General features: G+C 35.0%; 1 pseudogene; it reads left to right on the forward strand.

Annotated features, from left to right (window-relative positions):
• Positions 1-6949: 6949 nt before the first annotated feature.
• On the forward strand, positions 6950-11197 carry LOC149155157 (protein COBRA-like; annotated as a pseudogene).
• Positions 11198-12579: the final 1382 nt, after the last annotated feature.

Raw genomic sequence — 12579 nt, forward strand, 5'->3', positions numbered from 1 at the left:
ACAATATCTGGGATATTTTCTGTAAGAGAGTCAGCTATACCTTAACAAAATAATGCATCATTACTCTCCATAATCTTGGGCATATCTAATGGATCACTAATGTCAAATCCAAACAAAGAATTCAAGCAAGGAGATGTACTTGATATCACTTGAGTCACTTGGTATCTACCATTCTAGGAGATGCACTGGGATGACCTTTTTCTTGGATATGTGATCATGTGTTTGGCACTAGACTCTAATTCATGAAAATGAATTAGGTTCTAGAAGGGTGTTATGGAAATATGATTGATTCTCCTCTGAACATCTCAAATCTCCACAAATCTATTCATAGGTATAATACCAAGCCATGATATTTGTAGCTTGGGTCTTTGAGAAGTATGAGGCACGAAATTGGCATTATTTGGTTTAATCCCACACCAACATTTACTCATGAATTGATGAAACCAAAGCTCATGAGCATTCACTATATTTTCATTCATTTGAATTCACTTATTCCATGTGTGGTTAACTATATTGGAGGGTTAAACATAATTCTGGGTTTTTATACCCTGTCTGCCACCAGTACTCTACATTATTTTATGTCTTTTCATTTTCCAAGCATATTTCAGGGTTCTTTATTGCATATTGGTGCTCTTCTAAAGCAGCACACCTTTATGTATATGGAGACATAAAGGTAGTGGTTCGCCATGTGGTCTTAAGTGGAGATTACCCATACTCTAACAATTAATCAATGCTCAAGCACAGATTTAGTGGCTGGGTTGTGTTTCATGGAGTAAAAACACTTATAAATGTGGAGAAAACACATCATTACTATAAATACAGAGGAAACCCATATTTTTTCTTGAAGAATAATACCTAAAAAAGGGAAAAAATCAGTATTGTATTAAGAATTGATTTTATTTTGAACAGTCTCCTCAGCTGTGACTACTTTTTCAAGAATAGATTCATCCATACCTGAACAAGGAACACATCATTACTGTCGGTAAGGTTGGGCTTGTTTAATGGAGTATTGAAATCATTATAGCAAATGGAACACATCATTAATATTAATACTAGGGGAACTAGAATAGAGTCAAGGCATTCCCAAACTAGCGAACACATCAATACTGCCTTCAAAACTATTTGAAGAATCAACAATTTCCTGAGCCGTGTCTGGTTATGTTTCTTTATAATTACATGAACAACTTAATTTCTACTTTGAAGTAACGCTCTCTATTTTTGTGTAGACATGAATCCAATCAACCTTGTAATGAGATGACTCACCTGCATGCTGGGAAACACTAGGCATTGGCTCATACATACTAGAGACACTGTCCACTTTCGAACCATACAATTCATCAAGGCCATAAAACTGTTTGTCATTGTTTGGACTCTGAATAATGAAATTTGTCTTCATGAACTTCATCCTCAATAGCTAAGTTATGAGGTTGCAGACCAACATTTGAAACTCAAATATTCTCATAAGCTTCTTGAGGTTCATCGTATGATGAATGAATCAGTTGATGATCTCCAAATTTCAAAGAAATTGCATTAGACAACATGGGACAACCATCATTTTGGCTAATGTTATAATTATTATGTGATTTTCGTTCTTCATCATTGTGAGTTTCACTTTTGTAAACCTGTTCAATTTTCTCTTCCTTTTCAACTACATGATCTTGATATCTTTCAATTGCATCTGAATTCTTAAACCCATACTCGTGAGTTTCATTATTAACAAGTGAGATGGGATTTTCCTGAACAGAAGTAGCTGAAATGTACTGTATGGTGCATTCTTCAACATCTCGAACTTCATTGGATGATGCCTCCTTTCTAAATAACAATTATTTCTTGTCAATGAAAAACTGTCTCCTTTCTAATTAAGACAAGAAAAGGAATTTTCTTTATGTATCCCATGGAGTATAACGTTTTATATGCAATTGTGTCTTATAACATGATAGTGTTGCACCCTAACCCAACATACAACGTTGTAACAATCCTAGTTCCCTTGGGTGTGTTTTGAGAAATGAGGTCATCCTTTTATTAAAATGCATGCCCCATTGGCTCATTGTTATTTATTTCAACTTATGCACAATAAATGGCCACATTGAGTCACTTGATATCCACCATTCTAGGAGATGCACTGGGATGATCTTTTGCTTGGATATGTGATCATGTGTTTGGCACTAGACTCTAATTCATTAGCATGAAATAGGTTCTAGAGGGGTGTTATGGAAATATTATTGATTATCCTTTAAACATCTCAAATCTCCACAAATCTGCGCATAGGTATAATACCAAGCCATGATATTTGTAACTTGGGTCTTTGAGAAGTATGAGGCATGAAATTGGCATTATTTGGTTTAATCCCACACCAACATTTACTGATGAATTGATGAAACCAGAGCTCATCGGCATTCATTGCATTGTAATTCATTTGAATTCACTTATTCCATGTGTGGTTAACTATATTGGAGGGTTAAACATAATTATGAGTTTTTATACCCTCTCTGCCACTAGTACTCTACATTAGTTTATGTCTTTTCATTTTACAAGCATATTTCAGGGTTCTTTATTGCATATTGGTGCTCTTCTAATGCAACACACCATATCGCTTCATCTACCATAATAATTCTTTGGAATCCGATTAGTAGTTTCCATGCATGCTTAATATGCTTCATATGCATTGCCTTTCAAATGTTGATTTCACAGTTTAATATAAACTGGTGATAATTTATTTAAATATTTTATATACAAAATGATGTTTGTTTGTTAGGAACATTGTTATTTTTTGAGCACCATATATGGAACCTCATTGGTTTCAATCCATAATTGCAGAGAGTCAACCAACCAGACTTTCATTTAATTTTCTAAAATCTCTCACTTTAATCCAACTTATGAATGTTGTTATATAAATGATCGAACAGACACTAACTGTGGCATCAAACTATCTTGAGGCATTATCTCGGTAGCAAATCATCCCTGAGACATTATCTGAGGCATTGGCCTATCTTTAAGGCATTATCTATAGCAGTACATTAAATCTGAGGCTTCACTGTGGCAGCAAGATGTCTATGAAGCAATTCTGAGATAGAAAGATACCTCTAAGGCACTGTTGATGACAACAGTTCATCCCTAAGGTATCAATTGTGGCAGCGAACCACCTATAAGGGATTGTTTGTGGCAAGGAATCACCCCTAAGGTTTTTATGTGGAAGAAAATCATCTTGAGGTATGGTCTGGGGTTTTGAGGCAAGCAAGGTCTGGTTTGGAGTTGATTGTGGCTGCAATGCGATAGTGAAGTAATGTCTATAGGAAACAAGGAGATATTCTACTGAGATTACTTTGCATTATGCGACAACAATTTAGGACAATGCATTACCCTTTGTAATATAATCCAGAGAACTCCTCAATAAAATTTATATTACATGCATAGAAGTTTAAACCAACATATTTTAGAATAATATTATGGTTTTACATGTTGTCATAAATTTCAACATTTATTTATGTGATGATCCTAACTAGTGTCCACAAACTTTTGTTCACAGATTTCTATTACATTATTCTATACAAAATGGCAGACCAGGTATTTATTTTTCTTTTGGTATTTTTATTATTTATGTTGTTGATTTAGTTAGAGGTTGGATTTGTTTTTAGAAATAAATTTAAAATGATACTTCAAAAGTTTGTTTGTGACTAGTTAAATGCTTGTTGGAACACTCTAATAAGCTTGCCTCAAAGTGTTGGACAGATCTTCAATGCTCACTCAACACATATTTGGTGTTACCGATTCTACTATGTGGGATTCAATGATATTCACTACTTTTATGGAAATGTTAACAAATGCACGAGGGCAAGATGCTGCTATGATGATGCATGAGGTAAACTTGAATATTGTCTTTTATATGTTCAATTATCTTATATTCCTTATAATATTATGTTAATTTATGTTTGTGGAATGCAGGCAATCGCTAAAGTCATTCCAACCCCTATAACACCTTATAAAACATCTAAGGTAATGATAGTGGTAAAACTTGATCAATATTTTTGTGCATTTAGTTAACTTATTTCACTATATATATTTATTAATATTTGTGTTTTTACTAATCGTGCATTTTGTTGGCATGCAAGATTCATTTATGCCCCTCAATACAACCAATGTTGGCATGGAGGGATCATTAATGCCCCCATATACATCTAATGTTATGGAAGATGTAAGATTCAACCATTTATTTATGTGAGTTTGATTATGTTATTTGTTAAGAAATCTAGGGCATATATTTAATAAAGTTTTTGCACAAAGACTCCATAATTTATGAGGTGTTACGAAGAGCTAGATCATGCCTTCAAATGGATCACCCCATCCATTTTTTTCTTCTTGTACATACAATACTATTTTAACAAGTAACCCAAGCAATATATTATTCCAAAACATGATGTCAAGTTACTTTTTTAGGGTTTTTATGTAATCAAGAGGCCTTTTTAAGGTTTCTTAAATTCAAACCTTAGATCATACTCTTTTCCCTTTATGTCATTCTAGAGTTTATCCCATGCCCTAGAAATCAAATCATAGGGAACAAATACCTTAATATTAAGGTTTCTAAATAATAGGGTATTTCTTAAAATATAAACCCATAAATTCAACCCTACTACATCTTATGATGGACCCTTTAGAAGAAAATTATTATACATACCTCATTTACACCTATCTGTGCTGATTAGTATTTTGGTTGCCATAATTATTTGCAGCTTTACTAGACATTTCATTGATCATTTTCCACCTTCATGACCTTCTTTTAATGAGTCTTCTGAGATATTGTCATTCTATAATGGGACTTGCTTCTTCATTTGTTCATGAAACCCATGCCTCCCAAAAAGAGGACAGAAAGGATTGATATGTGTTAAATTTTAATAACTTAAACATGCATCGCTTTAGCTTCTAAGGAGCACTCTAGGTTGTGAGGGTCCAAAAATAAACTAATTATGTGTGCAACAAAACAAATTTTGAAGATACTTTGTTTTTTTTATGAGTACTTACATATTATGGGCATCACTAAGACTGTTGCAGGTCCTAACTTATATTATTTGTTTGAATATGATCAATTTGATATTCTTATATTTGTGTTGTATGTAGATGACCTGGTTCTAAAAGTTAGTTAAAAAAACTCTATCCCATGCTGCAAGAAGAAACTAGCAAGTGAAGTTGACATGAAGGACATACACCTCATGTGTTATTCCTTGGTCTTGGAGGTTTGGCTAAGTTGAGGTGAGGTGGTCCTCAACTAGTGGTAAGTAAGCAATTGAGATTCTGAAGAAGTTTCGGATAATGGACAATAAACGATAGGCTACTTTTATGATACATATTTTGGAGTTATCAGTAGATTAAGATTCAAATTTGGTTGATTCGTCATCGTACAAAAAGTATATATGTTCCCTAACATATCTGGTAGAATTTAGCAGTCAAATTGCTGTGTGCATGAGATCCCTTGTCTCACAAACAAGGGGGGCTCAAAAACCAATTTAGTGTCTAGCTTGACTGCTAATATATGGTTGAGCTGAGGTTGCTGCAAATATGCTCCATGGTCTGAGGTATGCGAGGTACTTAAAGGGCTCACTGGCATAGTGCTTTGAGCTGCTGCATGCTTTAGTGGATTTTGACAGGGCTAGAGATGCAAGTGGCAGGAAGAGTGATTCATGGTTTTGTTTCATCTTGGAGGTTCAAATATAATATCTTTGCTAGGATGGGATACCCATGCGTGCAAGTTGAAGAAGTCCCTTTCTGGTCTAAAGTAGCCTCTTGTGCTTGGTACTCATGGATTTATGAGTACTTACAGATTATGGGCATTACTAAGACCATTGCAGGTCCTAAATTTTATTATTTGTTTGATTATGATAAATTTGATATGCTTATATTTGTGTTGTGTGTAGATTACCTAGTCCTAATAGTTAGTTTAAAAAACTCTATCCCATGGTGCAATAAGAAACTGGCAAGTGAAGTTGACATGTATTATTTCTTGGTCTTGGAGGTTTGGCTGAGTTGAGGTGAGCTGGTCCTCGAACACGGGTAACTAAGCAATTGAGATTCTGAAGAAGTTTCGGATAATGGATAGTAAACCCTAGGCTACTTTTATGATACATATTTTGAAGTTTTCAGTAGATTCAGATTCAGATTTGGTTGATTCGTCAATGTACAAAAAGTAGATAGGTTCCCTAACATGTATGGTAGACTTTAGCAGTCAAATTGTTATGTGGATGAGATCCCTTGTCTCACAAACAAGGGGGGATTAGACACCAATTTAGTGTCCAACATGGCTTTTAATATATGGTTGAGCTAAGGTTGCTGCAAATCTGCTGAAAAATGCATGTTCCATCCTTTGATGTATTTTTCTGTCCAATTCAGTTCAAAATTATTTTCTGTCATAACAGTTTTGCAAATGGTTTTTATTATTTTGGATTCAAATGAAAAAGTAAACCTCTAGCTCATGTACCTTCTTTTTATCTGGCTCTGCTTTTACAGATCAATGTCTTACAATGTTTCCAGTTAGCCTGCTCCATTTTCATTTATCAATTTCTTATGCTTTGTTTGGTTATTAGGCCGATAGGCCTTCCTATGCATCAACAATTGTCAACACTTTTACCCTTCTCTGTTCGATCAAGTGAGACACTTTCAACCGTTGATTTGAAGTGTGACTGCTTTTTACGAATATCGGTTGAGTTTTTACTACTTTTTCCCATTCTTTTATGTCACTCTTGAAGATATTTTTACTGCTTTTTCCAATTCTTTTATGTCACTCTTGGCCTCAGAGTTAATCGTTTCTTTGGATATTTTTACACGCCAAGATTTATAATATAAACTTATTTTTACCATAAAATTTGGCAAATTTTAAGTTTTAAGATCAATTTCCATTCTTAAACTTTTCCATCCTTATCAAGGATATGAATAAAATATTAACTTAAAATTTATCTACATTGTGTGCTTTACAGGTGCTTATGATCCACTGGATCCAAATAGTAACATAATGATCAAATGGGATATTGTGTCCTGGACTGTAGATGGATATGTTGCAAGTAATGCCCTTTCATCAAATAGGTCTTGATTATAATTCCGTTTCCTCATTTTCCTGAAATAGATGTTGAGCTTTTCTGAATTTCATTCCTAGTAGCCTACAAGTTAAATTCTCAAAGCTTAACATGATGACAAATTTGGAAAAACATCAAGTCAGGTAGAGTTTATTTTGTTATTGATGAATTTTTTTGATAAATTGTGTTATATTGATTGGTATGTTTGATATTTTGAGTAAATACTTCACTCATTTTTAATTAGCTTTATGTCCCTGAAATTAAGTAAGTATTCACTATAAACATTGGTACAATTTACTAAAAATTCCCTGAAAATCTTCATGATAGAACTTATTTTACTCTTTGCTGAGTCTAATGAGCTTCCCTCTATAGGTGGTCGTGACCATGCACAATTTTCAGCAGTACCACCATATACCAAGCCCCCCAGGATGGACTTTGGGTTGGCACTGGGAAAAAAAGGAGGTCATCTGGGCTGTGGTTGGTGGCCAGACAACAGAGCAAGGAGATTGCTCCAAATGGAAAGTAGGTGTTCCACACTGTTGCAAGAAGGACCCCACCGTTGTTGATCTCTTACGAGGTGTGCCTTACAATCAGCAATTTACTAATTGCTGCAAAGGTTGAGCATTGGCATCTTGGGCTCAGGATCCTCCAAATTCCATCGCATCCTTCCAAGTTAGTGCGGGCAACTCAGGGACCACTAACAAAACTGTCAAATTGCCAAAGAATTTCATTTTGAAGGCTCCAGGACCGGGTTATACTTGTGGCCCTGCTAAGATTGTTAAACCCAACCTGTTCTTTAGTCCAGATCGACGCAGAACCACTTAAGTTATGAGTAATACACTATTATAATCCCTCATAGTTTTTATATTTGTGAATGTTATATGTTTCACTATGAGCTGGCTAAGTCTTATATTTGAATTTCCCTTGTCCTTGTGCAGTGACATGGAATGTAACATGCACATATTCTCAGTTCCTGGCTCAGAAAAGCTCAACATGTTGTGCCTCCTTATCATCGTTCTATAATGATACTATAACACCATGCCCTACTTTCACCCGCGCTTGCCAAAACAACATAACTCAACCTGCTTGTATTGAGTATGATCCTTATTCCCTTGCAAATTCATTCAATTAATTTTAAATTTGCAGATTTGTGAAATATTTTAAGATCTGAACGATAGCAGCAACTTATTTTTTCTTTCTGGTTCATTACATTCCAAAATATTTTCAACAATATGAAGTCATTTCTATCTTTATGGCAGATTGGTAAAATATTTTAAAATCCAATAAATATGTAATTAGGTTACTGTTAATAAGATTTCAAAATATTCTTAAAATCTTCAATCAAATTAAATGCGGCAAAAAAAACCTGATCTTCTACCAAATCTAGATGCATCGGATTCTAAACTGTGTTGTTAATTTGATGCAGTACCGATTCACCAGTTCTTAAGTTGTCGAGGACAAATTCTGCCACAAACACCTTTGGGCCACCACTTCTATGGTGCACCCGTCATATGTGCCCGATCAAAGTACACTGGCATGTGAAGTTGAATTACAAAGAGTATTGGAGAGTGAATATCATAGTGACAAATTTCAATTACAGAATGAACTACACCGACTGGACATTAGTTGCACAACATCCAAACTTTGATAATGTAACCCAAGTTTTCGGCTTCAACTATAAATCTTTAACTCCATATGGATCGATCAGTAAGTACATATTTCAAAAACATTCACTGTTATTGATTTTAAGCACAGTTAATTTAACTATATCTATCAAATCAAATTTTCATAATATTTTGGAATCTGCAATCAACTATACAGACTTCTGGTTAATTGTGATTAAAATATGAATTGATGTTATTCACCTGAAGCCTAACCTTATTTCAGATTTAGGGATATTTTAGAAATTTGATAGAAATGAATGAATTCATCTCATGTCCATCAAATTTCAAAGATATTCTGAAATCTGCAAGACTGTTAATTGTAATCTGTATACAAATACTAATACTGTCAATTAAAACTACCTGCGCTTGATCTGGTTCGACGTCTTCTCATCCAATCCAGCCGAGACGCAGACCCAAACTTGGTTAGATTTTCCACTTTTCATCCATGAGGTGACCAATAAATCACTGTTGTTCGGGTTATTCAGAGGGAGGACAGTCAAACATTCAGTGCACTCCGCTCGAGTCTGAATGTGCAGATCCTATCATCTTAAATATTTTCGTCATGTAATTCTCTCATCTTGGAATTTGAAACAGTGTTGGATCTTGTTATATTTATTTTGTTTCCCATAAATGTAATATTGGAGGGCAACTCGATTAATGGCAATAATTGATGTCATCCATCATTCAATTTTGATGGCTTTCAAATTTTACAAGCGGTCCAGCCAAATCAAAGAAAAACGGAGGAGGTAGTGTAGGCTTTAGGGTTTACATTGATAGTGCTCTGCTTCTTCCTCCCAAGTAAATATTGTGCTTCCACTGGTTGGTTAATTTTTTTTTTGTTGGTGAGTAGCCAGGCCAGCTATCCTTTTCACTTGGTGGACTATGTGGATTACATAGTACTTGGCCTTCGTTCCTTCTATTTTTAACAGTTCAAAATGCTGTTTAATTTCATTATTTTATCTCAGTGGTTGAGTTTACAAGTTTTTACAGGGCATGAAATAGATATGTTGTGATTTGTGAGTTTCTTTGCACATCAATATATTATTTCCAAATGAGCAGGTACGTGTATATTGATACCTTACATCTAAATTAATTAGAGAAATTGGTCTTGATTCATTTCACAGAGTTCTAACCAACCATATTCATTAACTAGAAGTGTTGAGAGTGGGGTATGTATGTCAGAAGGAATCATAGTAGTTGATAAACATCATGGGATCATGAGCATATCCATGAATGGCTCTTGGTATGCTATGAGAAAGAAGAATGTTTCATGGAATTTGTTTGCATATATTTCTATTCATAGTATTCTCATTTCATTTACTCTACCAGATGTTAAATTGTTATTCTAAAGCACCTTATGATTGGACTGTACAAGAAACCTGATGTTATTGTATCTATTTTGTGATGTTATATGTTAATCATTAACAATATTTGATTTCATACATCTGATTCCAATGGTTTTCTATTTTTTCAGGTGTTTATTTATTTATTTATTTTTTCGACAGAAAAAATGGATAGGGCATGGGCATGTCGAGATCATGGAATCGAATATATGGATGGGACTTATAGTGTTTTCAGTAGTAATTATCATCTTCTTCACCTACCCACCAACCACGTAGATTGTTCAATATTTTACTTTTTTGTCTGTGGGTCTATGTTTTCATCCTTCGGGCGACCAATAAATGATTACTGTTTGGATTTCTGAAGGGAGGGAGGGAACTTAAACATTCGATGAATTCCACCTCAGTCTGAATGTACAGATATCTTAAATATTCTCATAAGTAATTCTCTCATCTCAGAAATTGAAACAGAGTATCAATTCACATCTTGTGTCAGTAGGAGGACATGTTATATTTATTTTGTTATTAAAGCATGGTTTGAGTTTGACAAGCGGTCAGTTGTGACTTCCTATGCACCTTCAAAATCTCCAAGGTGGAAAGAATTTTGGAGTGATTCTGCATAAGAGAGGTCAAATTCTTCTCTCCACATCATTCCCGAGACATATGGTAGCTTTTTTTCCTTTAGCTTTACTGTGTTATAAAAAATCCATATTTCTTTCAAGATGAGTTCTTCTCAAGCGAGTGTGTTCGAAGATATCTACATGAATCTTTGGACATGGTCTTCAATTCTCTAAATTGGCAATTGGCTCCATGGTATGTTTGCATCCTCAAGATAGGCTTCTAAGCAAGATGAGCTCTTCATTTCTCAAGGCATGCAACAATGTTTTTAGAGTAGAAGCTATAAGGAGACTCATAATTTAAAGTAAGCTACCTTAGTTGTTCATTAGGAATTACTCAATTATACTCTTTATATATCTGTATGCTCCAAACCCTGCATTCTAGCACTTGCCTCATGGATTCATAAGTTACATTCTTTATTTAGTGACTAGTCGATATATTAAAACTATCATTTGTGTATGCAGACTACTATGGAGGGCTCTGGATGTTCTCGGTGCTGCAGAGTCCCTTCACCTGAAGCATCCGCAGTTACAGGGGTATTGTCATTACATCATTCAATTTGATCCTCTGTAATTTACCTCCAGTTGCTCTTCCCACTATAATTTAGCTTCTTGTATGCCAATTTACAGGGCACAGGTGACTTCCTTCCCTTCAGCATTTACCAAACATCTCTTGTACACCGGCTTTGGACAATGGTAAGTATGCCAGCATAACTCTTGGCTGATAAATGTCTCGGAAAGCATGCAAGACCATAGCAAACATAGATGTAGAAATTGTAAAAGCTCACCGTATTATTGTTTCTACCCTCATGCATTCAGGATTTGATCACCAAAACAATAAGACCACAATGGCCAACACACAACTTATCTCAAGGCATGCAGCGTTGCATTTAGATTAGAAGCTATAGGGAGACTCACAATTTTAAAGTAAGCTACTTCAACTGTTCATTAGGAATTACTAAATTATACTCTTTATTTATCTGTATGCTCCAAACCCTGCATTCTAGCACTTGGCTCATGAATTCATAAGTTACATTCTTTGTTTAGTGACTAGTCGATATATTCAAACTATCATTTGTGTACGCAGACTACTATGGAGGTCTCTCGATGTTCTCGATGTTTTAGAGTCCCTTCGCTTGAAGCATCCGCAGTTACATGGGTATTGTCATTACATCATTCAATTTCATTCTCTGTACTATACCTCCAGCTACTCTTCCCACTATAATTTAGCTTCTTGTATGCCAATTTATAGGGCACATGTGACTTCCTTCTCTTCAGCATTTACCAAACATCTCCTGTACACCGGCTTTGGACAATGGTAAGTACGCCAGCATAACTGTTGGCTGATATATGTCTTAGAAAGCATGCAAGACCATAGCAAGCATAGATGTAGAAATTGTAAAATCTCAACGTATTATTGTTTCTGCGTCTAGGAGATGGCTTCAACACTCCCTCATTGCCACTATGACATGATGTACTTTCTATGCCATTAACTATTACCAAATATCTCTCATACATCGGCTTTGGAAAATGGTAAGTATGCCAGCGTAACTGTTGGATGATAAATGTCTCGGAAAGCATGCAAGACCATAGCAAACATAGATGTAGAAATTGTAAAAGCTCACCGTATTATGGTTTCTGCCCTCATGCATTCAAGATTTGATCGCCAAAACAATAAGACCACAACGGCCAACACACAACTTATCTCAAGTCATGCAGCATTGCGTTTAGAGTAGAAGCTATAAGGAGACTCACAATTTAAAGTAAGCTACTTTATCTGTTCATTAGGAATTACTCAATTATACTCTTTATTTGTCTGTATGCTCCAAACCCTACATTCTAGCACTTGCCTCATGAATTCGTAAGTTACATTCTTTGTTTAGTGACTAGTCAATATATT

Source organism: Pinus tabuliformis, chromosome 9 (genome assembly GCF_031772625.1).
Source record: "Pinus tabuliformis cultivar Carrire ecotype Pingquan chromosome 9, CPIR1, whole genome shotgun sequence".
Lineage (NCBI taxonomy): Eukaryota > Viridiplantae > Streptophyta > Pinopsida > Pinales > Pinaceae > Pinus > Pinus tabuliformis.